The 13,156-nt window shown below is 42.2% G+C and overlaps 1 long non-coding RNA gene and 1 pseudogene across 1 annotated transcript in view; one reads left to right on the top strand and one right to left on the bottom strand.

Moving 5' to 3' along the window:
• Nucleotides 1–13,156, bottom strand: part of LOC142453497 (uncharacterized) — a 92,763-nt gene that overhangs the window by 73,921 nt on the left and 5,686 nt on the right. The window lies entirely within an intron of this gene.
• On the top strand, nucleotides 4,493–5,363 carry LOC142452859 (peroxiredoxin-1 pseudogene; annotated as a pseudogene).

Here is a 13,156-nt window from a genome sequence, read left to right on the forward strand (position 1 = left end):
GCATGACATGCTGGCCCCTCTTCCCAACCTATAGGTTTAGTGTTGCTCTCTGTAGCATATATTTCTAGGGGCCAGTGGGAGGGGGTCAGAAAAATAAATTTCTTAAGAATTATTTTAGTAGGCTTAATCTTGACTTCTATTGGATATAAAAATATAATTTTTAATTTATCTACTAGATTAGGGGTTATTAACATTTCTCTTTTCAGCACTCATGTTACATTGCGTATTTTTTTAGAACTGTAGAATAGAAATTATTTGTATTGCATCCTCAAAGCCCACTTTACACACACAATCATGAAGGTTAAACATACAGCATCCACAACGTGGTCAAAGAGCACGCTGCCATAACCACACTCAAGTCTCCTCCCGTGAATGTCTCAGGGCGGCTTCCACACGGAGAACCCAGCATGAACACGTCCTCCAGGCACAGCCATGATCTGACATCGTTTTGTAACATATCATTTCCATCATTCAATGTCAATGCTTCTCCTGTGACAACCTCCCAACCCTACTTCCCCAAGGGGTGGAGGGATTCAATGAGAGAAATTAAACAATCAGGAATGAGATTGTTTGAGGTTTGTTTGTTTGCCTCCCGTGAAGCCCTCCGCACAACCGCGTTTTGCTCAGTAGGGGGGATCCCACCCTGTTGAAAATGCAAGGCCTGAACAGTCACCATCTGTCCACTGTACACAAAATAATATTCTAACACAACTCAAGACCTCTTTCTTTGCCTCGCTGATCTGTTCTTTACATTGTATTTTAAATAGTTTTCTAAAAGGTAAACTTAGTTGTACCAATGTTTTAGTCTGCTGTCAGAGTAAGTAAAATCCCCAATACTGCCTCTAAATCGCACGTGGCCTGGTCCTAACGCTGGTGTTAACTCATATAACAACCTCCAACCCCCTCTCTAGTCCAGAAACATTAGCTTCTCTGCAATTCATAGAACACAATGAATTGCCACAGGGACTTTGCATATGCTGTTTCCTACCCGAAGCTTCTTCTCTGCCGGCTCTGCTTATTTACAGTATGCTTCTTCAGTCTTTTGCTTAATCGTTTCTCCATGGAGGAAGCCTTGTCTGTCATCTCCAACTTTGTCAAATCTGTCTTAAATAGCCTGTCATACCACCACATCCTCCCCTCAGTAGCACTCATCACTGTTAGAATTGTATAGGCATTTGTGACATAAGATCTCTAACCTATAAATTTTATGTCTGTTTTTTTCATCAATATCTGCCCGGTATCTAGCACATGGCTGGCACACAGTAGGTGCTCGATGAATTTGCTGAAAGAATGCATAATTGATTAGTTAACTATGCTTTCAACAGACCAAAGGGTTGAATGGTTCAAAGAGCTGAAAGAAAGAATAACAGTCACACCAGACTACTAAAATTTCAATAAGGCAAGAAACAAAACTAATATACCAAGTGTAAGCTGTAATAACAAGTACTAGGACGCTAGACCTTGATTCTGCTCTTAGACTGTATTTCAGAAATCTTAAAGTCCAATTAAATAAATTGTGTGTGGTTTGGAGTTCCCATATTGTCACCTTAGAAAGCTATCTTATGTAGCAAATGCTAAAACAACTCTAAATATAATTTACTCTTTGATACTCAGAGCACATCCAGGGAACTTGCAGTGCCTCGGGGCCATTATTGCAAATCCTAATTATCGCAGCACAACCCAATGGTCACAGACAACACGGGCTTGCTTTCACAGTCGGTCACAAATGCTGTACCAGCATTTTACCTCTCATCCTCCTGCTGCGCCCCAGGCTGAAGAGAGCACCCTGGCAGGCAAGCACGCAGGCACTAGCTTTGCGGGGCCAGAGCGGTCCCCAGACTGCATGCCCCTGGCTTTCAAGTCACTTACGATATTAAGAGCATCACTAATGTAATGAAAAGAAAGATTTCGGTCAGATTTTGAGACATAATTCTGCCTCCTTCATTAACCAACTGTGTGGCCTTAGAAAATGCATTTGACCTCTTTAGACATCTATAGAGCATTAAACTAGACCAGTAGTTGGGACATTTCTGCTACCAAGCTTTTCTGGTTAATACTTTCCCATCATGGACCTGTGCACCAAAATACGTAATCTACAGAAATCCACTTACTGAGCAATAATAAAGTTTCTCATTTTTGTTTCTTTGGTTTGCCAACAATTTCAATAAATCTCCAAGGAAGATTAGGAATGGCAGTGACAAAAAGAAAAAGTGTTGGAGAGGAAGCTGCAGAAGGTTGAGGGCCTATGAATAATGGTAAGAAAGCGAAGGCAGGCACTTAAACACAATTCAGTGTTCTCTTTTCAAACAAAGATCTCTACAACTGAGTACAGCAGCGAGGGGGGAAACTAAGGTAGACTTCATCTGCTGTTTCTAGGTGCCACTAAGTGACAACAGAATGAAACACTGCCTTGCCTACACTGTCCTCACAATTGTGCGAATGTTTGAGCCCATGGATGCAGCCACTAGGTCAACTCATTCTTTTGAGTATCTTTCTCTTTTCTGGCTGACGCTCTACTTTACCAAACATAACTGTTCTTTTCCAGAGACTGGTTTCTTCTGGTAACACTTCCAACGTATGGGAGATGAAGTCTTGCCATCCTTGCTCCTAAGGCGCATTTTGGCTATACTTCTTCCAAGACAAGGTTTGTTTGTTCTTCTGGCAGGCTATATTTGGAACATTATTCATTAGCACCATAATTCAAATGTAACAAGAATTCTATCATCTTCCTTATTCGTTGTCCAACTTTCACATGCACATGAAATGACTGAAAGTCCCATAGTCAGACACTTATTAGTCCTCAAAGTGACATCCGTGGCTGGAAGAGGGAGGTCTTGGGCAAAAGATGGTCAGACCTAATGTGTCCTTTGATTTCTTGAGTGCTGATTCCATGAGCAGTGACTGTGGATCCAAGCAACATGAAATCCTAGGCAATTTCAATCTTGCGTCCATTTATCACATTCCCTATTGGTCCAGTTGTGAGGATTTTGGTTTTCTTTATATTAAGTTGAAATCCATACTGAGGGCCATGATTCTTGGTCTTCATCAGCAAGTGCTTCAACCTTGCTTTCAGCAAGCAGGGTTATTCCCGCTGCATATTGAAGATTCTTAATAAACTTTCCTCCAATTCTGATGCAGCCGTCACCTTTGTAGATTCCAGCTTCTTGGATGATTTGCTGAGCACACCGTTTGAGTACATAACATGAAAGGGTACAACCCTGCTGCACACCTTTCTGAAAGTTCAGTCATGCAGCAGCACTCTCTCGCTCACTTTGAATAACTGCCTCTTGGGTTATGTATAGGTTCCACCTGAACACAAAGAAGTGTCCTGGAATTCCCATTTTTCTCAAAGCTATCCATAGTGTGTTATTATCTGCACAGTAGAGTACTTTTACACAGTCAATAAAACACAAGTAAGCATCCGGTAGTCTCTGCTTTCAGCCAAGAGCCATCTGTCATCAGCAATGGTACCATGACCTCTTCTGAATCCAGTTTGAATTTCTGGCTGCTCTGACAACGCACTGCTGCAATTGCTTTTGTAATTGTCTTCAGCAAACTTTTACTTGTGTGTGATATTGTGAGTAATTTCCACATTCGGCGAGGTTACTTTTCTTTGAAATAGGCACAAATATGAATCTCTTTCACTTAGTAAGCCAGGTGGCTATCTTCCACAGTTCCTGGCACAGACCGGGGAGTGCTTCCAGTTCGTCATCAGCTGGCTGAACCATTTCAGTGAATATTCCATCAACTCCTGAAGGCCTGATTTTCACGAATGTTCCAGTACTATTGGTTCAGGATCATAAGCTCCTTCTTGGAATGGTGACTCTGTGAATTCCTTCTTTTTTTGATGCTGATTGCATCTTGCCATATTTGCCCATGGAATCTTTGAATATTTCAACTTGAAGCTTGAATGTTTTTTTTTTTCAATTCTTTCAGTTTGAAGAACTAAGTGTGTTCTGCATTTCTGGCTGTCTAACACCAGGTCTTTCCACATTTCTTTCTACAACTCTGCTGTGGAGGCCAAATGTCCACCTGCTACCCTACGGCTAAACCTATAGATCATGCATACAGATCTATTTCCCCCTTAATCATAAATATATTTACATATGTGCATGTCTGTATTTAGGCTTCTATGTATGCCCTTTGCGTCCTACTCCTTTCCTCTATTTCCTTATGCTTTCCTCCTGTCCCACTACCATGTTCAGCCTTCGTTCTCAAAACATCTGCTTTCTGCTTGGGCCCTTGGTATCAGCTCCTATGAGAATTCTGATGGATGTATGGATTATGCTAAGAGTTGTCCGAGCCCCAATAAAGTTATTTCAAATAAGTAAATAAATAAATAGATAAATAAATAAAAGGGACAGATCCCTTGAATGTTTATAAAAAAGTAATATGTACTCATTGTAAAAACTTAAATGTATAGCGAACTCTGAGTAAGAAAATAAAATGGCTCTTCCCGGCTGGTGACGACGGGTGCATTCTCCTGTAGGCGCCCCTGCTGTTAACAAGATGTCTTCAGGAACTGCCAAAATTGGGCACCCTGCCCCCAACTTCAAAGCTGCAGCTATTATGCCTGATGGTCAGTTCAAAGATATCAGCCTGACTGACTACAAAGGAAAATACATCGTGTTCTTTTTTTACCCTCTTGACTTCACCTTTGTGTGCCCTACGGAGATCATTGCTTTCAGTGACAGGGCAGAAGAATTTAAGAAACTCAACTGCCAAGTGATTGGTGCTTCTGTGGATTCTCACTTCTGCCATCTGGCTTGGATCAACACACCCAAGAAAGGAGGCCTAGGGCCTATGAACATTCCTTTGGTATCAGATGCCAAGCGTACCATTGCTCAGGACTATGGGGTCTTAAAGGTGGAGGAAGGCATCTCATTTAGGGGCCTCTTCATCATGGATGATAAAGGAATTCTTAGGCAGATCACTGTAAATGACCTCCCTGTGGGCCGCTCTGTGGATGAGACTCTAAGACTGGGTCAGGCCTTCCAGTTCACGGATAAACATGGAGAAGTGTGTCCAGCTGGTTGGAAGCCTGGCAGCGATACTATCAAGCCTGATGTCCAGAAGAGCAGAGAGTATTTCGCCAAGCAGAAGTGAGCACTGGACCATTTCAGTGCTAGGCAGCCATGAGTAGCCTTGAGAAAAACAAACCTCTTTTGTATTCTTTGTGTTTCAAACATAAGGCCTTAGACTCTACTGAGAGCATGGTATTTGATAATATGATAGGCATTTTTTATAGGGGCTGGGGAGGGGCAGTCTTTCTACACCCCAGTGAAAATGACCCTGAGCTGTTTCGGGCAGGGCCTGATATGTATCATGTACTAGTAGTGGGGCATAAGCCCATTGATCTTTTGTAGTTGTATAAAACTTGAACTCAGAAAAAAAAAAGAAAATGAATGTTAGATGCTAAAAAAAAGTATTTGCAACTAAGAAATAAAAATCATTGATCTTGTGATCTCCAGCTTTGTTTCTTTCAATGCCACATTTCCTAACTACTGCCTACCTTCTGTTTCCAGCTTTCAAGTTCTCATCGCCAATTAGCAGCGCATCTTGATTGCATGTTTAATCAACTTCAAACTGAAGAAGTTGGTAGAAATCTTTAATTCCTTTATCACTAGCTTTCACTGTTAGTGCATAAATCTGAATAATAGTTGTGTTAACTGTTACTTCCTAATAGGCATATGGATACTATCCTATTACAGAAAATGCTGTACTTCAATATAGATCTTGAAATGCTCTTCCTGATGATGCTTACGCCATTCTACTGGAATTTGTCCTTCCCAGCAGAGTGAAACATATGGCTGCCTAACTCAAAATAGTCAATATCGATCCCTTTCGCTCACTACTGCCTAGGATATAGCTCTTTAGGCATTTTATTTTGATAGTTTCTAATGGTTCTAAATTCATATTTCATACATTTCACTTTCTGATTATTATTGAACATTTGTTGCTGTTTCCTCTCATTTTGAGTACTGACCCTTCAGCAGATGAAAATCCTATAAGCATCATGATATTGAAAATCACTCACGACAACCATGATTCCCTTCATAATTAATAAAAAATCTCAGGCTGGACAACATCGTACAAGACAAACCCTCAAGTCCCTACTACTTTGGAAATGTGCTCCAAAATGAAGTTTCTATTTAATGTTCATTAGATCATGGGCCACTGCAGTCAAATTCTTCTTTGGGTAAATGAAAGTTATCCCTAGTACAACATAAAAATACAGGTTAAGAATGTAATACATTTTAAGATGAAATTATATCTTCCTTGCTACATTAAAAAATTTAATAAATACTTCATAACTGTGGTTTGAATTCATTTGCATTCATTATATATTCTCACTGGTGACAAGCTCACCCCAAATGGTTCTTGGGGAGATGTAAAAAATGGTTCTTAAGAAGTAATTTTTAAAATGTTAAATATTAAAATGGTTGTGGACCTCCTAAGCTGAACTCTACCTGGTACAACCTAGTTTTACTAAGGATTCTCTCTGTATACGTTTAAATTTTCTCATGAGGTTTCCAAGGGCATGGGGATCACATCGGACCTGCTTCAGCTATGCAAAGGGAAAGGAGAATTGAATTCCACATCTGCTGCAGTTTGATGTCTACGAGGCAGAGGTCAGACATGCCTCCACCTTCCATCCTTCCCAGCACCCTACTTCCCTACTGGTTAGATAACCCATGATAATGACTATGTGGACAATACTCACCATTCTGAGGTTGATTAGGGAAGTCAACAGATTACAAGTCAGAATGGGGGGGGGGAACATTAAACATACAGTCCTTTGGTCTACCACTCTTCAGCCATGCCCCAGGCACGTCTCTCTTTGGTCCTCAGTCTCTGCCCACGTGGTTCCCTGCCCTAACGCTGCTCCAGCAAGTAATACGAAACTGTTTAGCACAGATAAATTCCCAAAGGGCACAACACTCTGCAAGCTAGCCTCCTGTCCAAAGCTACTCAGCATTACTCCTTCTGTGGGCTGGGAAGTTCATTACATCCTATGGTCTCCATTCTCTGGCTTCTGAGGCCTCTGTTGCTGCCTCCATTTCTCCTCGCAGGGGCGGGGTCCTGTCTCATAGAGCATAGTCCACAGGAACGTGTGACTCAACAACCCTGGACTGGTGGTTGGCACCTTGCAGCTCATGGCGTTTCCCCTAGGGGCAGAGGATATGCTCTTACTCTTTGTTCTGGCCATGAACTTTGGGGATCTGTACCCCCTAACTTTCTCCTCCTTGAACCTGGCTAGCTGATGGCACCAGATATGTGAGAAAGTCACACTGGACAAGGTGGCTGTACCAATGTTGTCCAATCTCTGGTTCTAGCTACTGAGTAGACCTAGTCCACTGCCCAATAGTCCACTGGGAACTTCAAAGAGCTGATTAATTACACCCCTGTGGCTCTGCATAGCAGCAGCAGGAGAAAGGTAAACAGCACCTATTGAACCTAAAAAGGGCTAGCCGGTGGTGGGAAAACTGTGCAAAGCATTCTTGGGGTAAAGAATGTGCACAGATTAAATTCGATTAAAAGCTGGGAAAACAAAAAGTAGGTTCCTGTTGAAAGATCACAGGAGGTTCCACTCCCCCAGCCATTAATGCAGTCAGTGTGCTGTGCAATCACGGAAATCATAAGCCTTGCAAGGGTGGGGCCTGTGAGGATTTGCCCCGTTAGGCTCCTTTGAGGACCCTGGACCCGGGAATTTAATCTTGCCCAGGGCTCTGGGGCTTGGCTAAAACACAGCCTGGGAAATGGAGCGAAGTTCATTTCTAGGGCTCTGGTTACGGAGCCCTTGTGGCACAGTGGGCTTTGAGTTGGAATGTTAACCGTAAGGTTCATAGTTTGAAACCACCAGCCAAGAGAAAGATGAAGGTTATGAAGTTTTCTACTCCTGTAAAGGCTGACAGTCTCAGAAACCCACAGGGGCTCCTCCTTCCTACAGGGTTGCTATGAGTTAGAATTGACTCAATGGCGAGTTGGGTGAGTGCAGGTGTCCTGATGGTTGGTGCTGTGGGCAACTGCTAAGCAAAAGGTCAGCAGTTCAAGGCCACCAGGTGCTGCACAGAGAAAGAGATGGTATCTATGTCTGCAAAGGAGAAACTCCGACGGGCAGTTTTGCTCTGTCCTATGGGGTCCCGATAAGTAATGATTGATTCCATAGCAGTGGATTGGGTTTGCGTTTGGATGAGTACAGCTTTGACCTACTCTTCAGGGTCCTCACAACTGTAGATATTGTTGTGGTGGGTACCTTCCAGTTGGTCCGAGTCATGGAGACCCCATGCACAATGCTGCTCAGTCCTTAGGATCAGCCTGTTATGGTCCACAAAGTTCTCATGGGATGACTGTTTTCAGAAATAAGTGACAGGCTGTATTCCTAGTGCATCTTAGTCTCCAAGCTGCTGGAGTGTGTTTAGCACCATAGAAACCTACAACCCATCAATAACACATGAGCGGTGGCTGTGCAAGAGGTCCGCTGGCCAGAAATTTATCATGGGCCTGGCTTTACTCAATGGCAGTGAGTATGGATTTGGGGTGCTCCTAGTGGAAAGTGAGAATTACACCACCCAAGCACCAATGCCTCAAACTGGAGGCAAGGAAGAAAAATTCAAAACAATAAGGCAAAACTGGAAGTGAGTAGGGCTGGGCACACACCTATGAATATGTGCACTCAGGTCTATGGGGGAAGTGTCTTCCACAGAATTTTGCTCCCACTTTGGAAGCATGTGAAACAATCAGCACACCTTTGCAGATACCTTTACAGAGAGGTATCATCAGAATCTGAGTGCCAGCATTCAAAGACTCAGCAAATACGTGAGCGCAGAAGCTTGATTTGGAATTCTAGAGCAAGAAACACATGAGTAGCTAGTTTCAAATGCAGGTTCTCAGGCCAACCAGGATTGAAGTTTAAGAATTTGCATGAGTATCAGGCAAGAATCATGATTGTCAAGTGATTTGGGGCAGCTAGCTCAAGGATTATCTTACTTGCTTTATAAAAATTAAACAAGCTCTCTATAGAAGTTAGCATCCAATTAAGTAAAAGACTTGATGAAAATACAGAGTATTTATTCTTTTGCTAATTTTTGCTTGTTGTTTCTGATATTGTTTCATCATACTTGAATTCCTTCATCTTTAGAATTCTTTGGCCTATTATGAGAGAATAGTGGCTTGCTCAGAATTACAGTTATTAAAAGAACAATCTATAAGTCAGACTTCTAAGTCAGACTTCTCAGTAATTCTCTATTACTTGAGAGAGTAGATGGAGCTCTGGTGACATTATGGGTTAGCCACTGGGCTTCTAAGTGCAGGGTCTGCCGGTTCAAACTGGGTGGCAGCTCTATAAGAGCAAGATGAGGTTGTCTGCTCCTGTTAAGATTATCAGTCCCTTTGATGCCTGATACCTGATCCCATTGACACCTCGTGATCACACAGGCTGGTGTGCTTCTTCCATGTGGGCTTTGTTGTTTCCCAGCTAGATGGTAGCTTGGTTATCATCAAGCCAGGCACCATCAGCTTTCTTCACATTTGCTTATGCACACATTTGTCTTCAGCAATTGTGTTGGGAAGGTGAGCATCATGGAATGCCAGTGAATGAGGAAGAATGTGGAGTGGAGACCCAAAGCCCATCTGTAGGCAAGTGGACATCCCCTTACAGAAGGGTCGTGGGGAGGAGACAAGCCAGTCAGGGTGCAGTGCAGCAACAATGAAACATAAAACTCTAGTTCTTTAATGATTCCTCTCCCCACTATCATGATCCCAATTCTACCTTACAAATCTGCTAGACCAGAGGATGTACACTGGTACAGTTAAGAACTGGAAACACAGGGAATCCAGGACAGATGACCCCCTCAGGACCAATAATGAAGAGGGTAAGGGGAAGGTGGGGAGAGAAGGGAAACCAATCACAGTGAATCTACATATAACCCTCTCCCTGGGGGAACGACAACAGAAAAGTGAGGAAAGGAGGCATCGGTCAGTATAAGACATGAAAAAAAATAATTTATAAATTATCAAGGGTTTGTGAGGGAGAGGGGTGGGGAGGAAGTGGGAAAATGAGGAGCTGATACCAAGGGCTCAAGTAGAAAGCAAATGTTTTGAGAATCATGATGTCAACAAATGTATAAATGTGCTTGACACAATAGATGGATGTATGGATTGTGATAAGAGTTGTACGAGCCCCCAATAAAGTGATTTAAAAAAATTATTATCGGTTCCAGAAACCCTACACAGGGTCTGGTATGAGTGAGAAAGACTCGTTGGCAGGGGGTTTGATTGGGGGGTTAGACAGAGCAAATGCCTAAGGAGTCTCCGTCTGCCTGAAAGAGAAGATGCAGAGTTAAGAGACAAGGGAGGTGATTTGCAAATGATCCTGTCTTTAAATTTTAGTTCTGATGATTCAGCACCCTTGTCCCGGGGGACGAAATGGCTAGAGATACAAAGACCAACAAGATTCCTTAGGGCTGTGCAGGGGCTTTAAGGTTTTCAGACCAAAGTCCATTCTATAGAATACATTTCACATTAAAACTCAATGCACACTATCTTGGGTTTGTCTATGAAAAATGGAAACAATCATTCCATACACTGTTTACCATGTAAAATGCACTCTAATTTCTAAGCCCCTTCCTTTCCATTGCCTTTCCTCTCTCCCTCCCTTCCTCCTCTCTTCCTCTCTCCTTTCTTCCTGCCCTTTGACACTGCAATGGGAAAAGCCTTTTTGCTATTTGTTCCTCCTTTCTTCCTCAGGCGTTAAGACCTGAACTTACCCATCGCCTCTCCAGGTCTATCTGTTCACTTTCTATAGAGAAGCCTTTACCACCTTTGAAGCTGCTGTTTCAAAGCAGAGAAAAGGTAACAGCCAGGGAACCAACTCGTCAATGAAATAAACTGATAAGCAAATGAATCTTGGCTTCCTACCAGATTGCCCTCCCCCTGTCTTGCATAAGACATGCTCCTTTATGTGCTCAGGTGTCTTTATCTCTTACCCTGGAATCCTCTCTTCCCAGGAAAACATTCTTTTTGCTGACTCCACTTGCCTCCAGAGCTGTCGGTCAGTCTGAGTGCTTTTCTCAAACCTTGAAAGGCTACGGAAGGCAAGGGGGAGAAGCTTCTCCTTACTCACATCAAAGTAAAGATCAGCCACGCTGTTGCTTATGAAGTGAAACGATGTTTTCATTACTGTAAAAAGAGCTAAGAAACTCAAATGACTCAATATTCTGTTCGTCAATTTTCTTTATCCAACTAGCAAACTGCATTTTCATGGCAGCTTTGTAATCATTTGCAGTCAAAACATTCACAGTGTTGTATGCTCTTTCTGACTGAGAGGATTTAGCCGTGGAAAATATCAATGAAAAACACCAATTTATAAACATAAATATAGTGAATGAGGCGGGGAGTTCGGGGTGGAGACCCAAAGCCCATTTGTAGGCCACTGGACATCCCCTTACAGAAGGATATTTGGAGGAGACAACTCAGACAGGGTGCAGTGTAGCAATGATGAAACATACAACTTTCCTCTAGTGCCTAAATGCTTCCTCCTCCCTCACCACCAGCGCCCCCCCCACCCCACTATCATGATCCCAATTCTACCTGACAAATCTGGCTAGGCCAGAGGATGTACACTGGTACAGATAGCAACTAGAAATGCAGGGAATCCAGGATGGATGATCCCTTCAGGATCAGTGGTGTGAGTGGTGATACTAGGAGAGTAGAGGGAGGGTGGGTTAGAAAGGGGGAACCGATTACAAGGATCTCTATATAACCTTCTCCCTGGTGGGATGGACAACAGAAAAGTGGGTGAAGGGAGACGTCGGACAGGGCAAAATAGACAAAATAATAATTTATAAATTATCAAGGGTTCGTGAGGGAAGGGGGAGCAGGGAGGGAGGGGGGAAATGAGGACCTGATGCCAGGGGCTTAAGTGGAGAGCAAATGTTTTGAGAATGATGAGGGCAATGAATGTACAAATGTGCTTTACACAATTGATGTATGTATGGATTGTGATAAGAGTAGTATGAGCCCCTAATAAAACGATTTAAAAAAAATAAAAACACCAGCTTTGTGAATCACCAACTTTTCATCACAGAAAAGAATAGTCCACTTTACTTCCACTTCAGCTGTGACATCTTTTCTTCTCTATAAGGAAAAAGAGTAATTCAACCCAGAATTCAACTGCTACTCATCATCCTTCTCACAGGTCTTATTAAATATATCATGGTTGGAATACTTTTACTATCCCTTTATAATTTAACTCTCTTCCAAAATAACTTCATTATAAAACTTATTTTTCATGGAACATTGCTAACCTTTGTTTTTTTAATCCAGTTTGAAAGCAAAGAATTGGTTCTATATCAGTTGTTCAATTTTTAGAACACTGTGATCTATCAAGTGCACGAACACATAGAATCTACCAGAAAATTGGCATCATATCAAAAGGATCCAGCATCTAATATGAAGAGATTCTCACGATGATAAAGATGGGGCAACTTGAGTATTGAAATAAGCACAGAGATAAAATAATAGAATGAACTCAGACACACTAAATATATAAAATCCCATGAGTTCATAAAGATGCTACAGAAAAGAAAAATATCATTCATCACCTCTGGAGAGAGGTAGACTATCAATTCATTATTTTTTAAATTAAGGAAAAAAGTCAAGCATTAAAAATAATTGCTTTATAATCTTGCTTAATAAATATCTGAGGCATCTGTGTGACCAAAGTACATTTGGCCCCATTAAAATGTAAGGCTGGACAATGGAAGCAGTTGCGAGCTCAGGTGCAAACTTCCAAGATGCCACTTAAAGAGGGAAACGGTACAGGAAAAGGTGGGGAAGGGGCGCATCTTCTTGGCATGACAGGGCTACAAAAATGTTCAGGGTCCCAGAGGTGGCAATGCAAAAATAATCAGACATATTCTTTGAGAAAAACCTAGCAGAATTTTGGAAGCCACATGGAAGTGAAAGTCTGGAATAGGTTCCATGAAGTAGCTGCACAGTGTAGTGACAATACGCCAGGCCAGAAGGTGACTTGGGTTAGATGACCACAGGGTCCATAGTATGACCATTTCAAGAAGCAGCGTTTGCCTTGACTATAAGTAGACTGGACAAGCATGTATACAAAGATCCCTCATTTAAGACAAAATTTGAAAAT

This window comes from Tenrec ecaudatus, chromosome 7 (assembly GCF_050624435.1).
Source record: "Tenrec ecaudatus isolate mTenEca1 chromosome 7, mTenEca1.hap1, whole genome shotgun sequence".
NCBI classification, from domain to species: Eukaryota; Metazoa; Chordata; class Mammalia; order Afrosoricida; family Tenrecidae; genus Tenrec; species Tenrec ecaudatus.